Source organism: Amphimedon queenslandica, unplaced genomic scaffold (genome assembly GCF_000090795.2).
Source record: "Amphimedon queenslandica unplaced genomic scaffold, v1.1 AMPQUscaffold_9239_Cont18802, whole genome shotgun sequence".
In the NCBI taxonomy this organism is placed as follows: Eukaryota; Metazoa; Porifera; class Demospongiae; order Haplosclerida; family Niphatidae; genus Amphimedon; species Amphimedon queenslandica.
In genome coordinates, this window is record NW_003550489.1 from 1 (window position 1) to 1808 (window position 1808).

Below are 1808 nucleotides of genomic sequence, written 5' to 3' on the forward strand. Positions count from 1 at the left end.
TGGTTTAGAGCTTAAATCTAACCTACTTGGTCAATTTGAAGTTCATATTAGGCCGGGGCGAGCCTCGACTGCCGGCCAGACAGATAGCTCAGTGATAACGAATTCCATGGTGAGTAGCATAGGCGGCTGCAGGGGCAGGCAATGAGGGCAATGCCCTACTAGAATTTCTTACCGGAAGATGACATCATCATAATTAGCAGTTAATTAATAATTAATTAGTAGTTATTACATGGAATATAGCTATTTTAATCACAAAAACTATATTATTTTGCTCAACAAAGTGATAATTAATGGAGAATAAGCTGCTAACTGCATGGTTTAATCACAGGAAGCCAGTCAACCACTTCATAGGTCCATATCTATGGCCACTTCAGGAAGGCATAATCTACAGTAAACAGGCTGCAGCTAGAATAACTGACTCCATCACAATAGCAGCTTCATTATTAGTCAGCTAGGACTCATTCAACAGCTAAATCACCTAGCTACTGATACTCTATCATTGATAGAGGTCTTTTAGGTACTGAATTTTCTCCTCTTGAACACAAGAATGGCAGAGTAACTCTTGATTGAGAATTTCAGAGCCTTTTTTAGCTTGATTTTTTCACAAAATGCTGAAATAGAGCTCTTAACAGTCTTAAAACTCAAGAACAAGACATGTGGGTGTGGTTATAACCACACCTACTTTATGGCCACTCCCACTTTCAGCCACACCTTTGCCCTACTTGCAGTGAAATCCTGCAGCCGCCTATGGTGAGTAGAGTTATGGTGAGTCTTAATTTCAGTCTCATACTGCCAAATAGCATATTTACCTTCCTTTAGGAACTACTCTACATAAGGAACAGGCTGACTACTGGCTGCCTGATGATCAGTAGCAGGCGGCTGAAACTCGGCCCGTATTGAGGTCCCACTATTTTGATCAGTGAGCTGTTACTTCAAGACAATAGCATAAATAATGATTATATACATTCAAATTTGTTAATAAATTGACTTTTATTTCTGTAAGAATGAGTAAAACTGCCTCTCTCAACTCTCTAGTTCTACTTTCTCTTCACATTCTTGACTATTCACTGCTATATTCTTCCAATGCTCACTTCTTGCCTTGGAAGGACAAGTAACAACCTATAGAGGTGATTTTCCTTGTAAATTGCTTGCTGCAGCCTTTTCAGTCTCCAAAACAACAAGGCCTCCATTGAACTCCATTGCATTCAGCCTCCAGTTGTCCTCCAAGATGGCCGACAGGATATTAAAATTATTCTGTGACGTCACGTGCAATGGGTCTATATCTATAAAGCGATTGGAAACTGCGTGGGCGGCCTGTATAAACCAATGGAGGTTGAAGTTATCACTTCCCGCATCCTAGTTTCTCCTTAGCAACGGGAGAGGTCCACATTTCTCTGTTCATAACTTGGTCCCAGTAGTTGCAAAAAATCAACAAAAATATGCATAAAATACCTTATAACTTCTATATTTATCAATCCAAATTTCATACAGTTATTCAAAAGTAACAAACTGTTTCATTCATTACTAACAGCGGGTGTCAAGCGGGACCTCTTTTCTGATGTTCTGTACCTTTTACTAAAATGTCTCTTGTTTTACAACAAAGTAGCAAGGATAGAACAATCAAGCGCTTTGAGCTGCGTGGAACTAGGGTATTCTCAGACTTGTAGTTCATACATCTTTTCCAGAAACTCAATACTCTAATATCTATGGTTTGGGTGGGGCTGGTATTTTGCAAGAATGGCATCTAAAAGTGAGGGCCACTATTCTCTTCTCTTTGTATCTCTTTCATTCATTCTTTGTCTCTCTTA

At 39.4% G+C, this 1808-nt stretch overlaps 1 long non-coding RNA gene across 1 annotated transcript; it reads left to right on the forward strand.

Moving 5' to 3' along the window:
* Positions 1-729: 729 nt before the first annotated feature.
* On the forward strand, positions 730-1027 carry LOC109590945 (uncharacterized). The gene is made up of 2 exons (XR_002189579.1): positions 730-765; positions 820-1027. It is a non-coding gene; the product is annotated as an uncharacterized LOC109590945 (long non-coding RNA).
* The last annotated feature ends 781 nt before the right edge of the window (positions 1028-1808 follow it).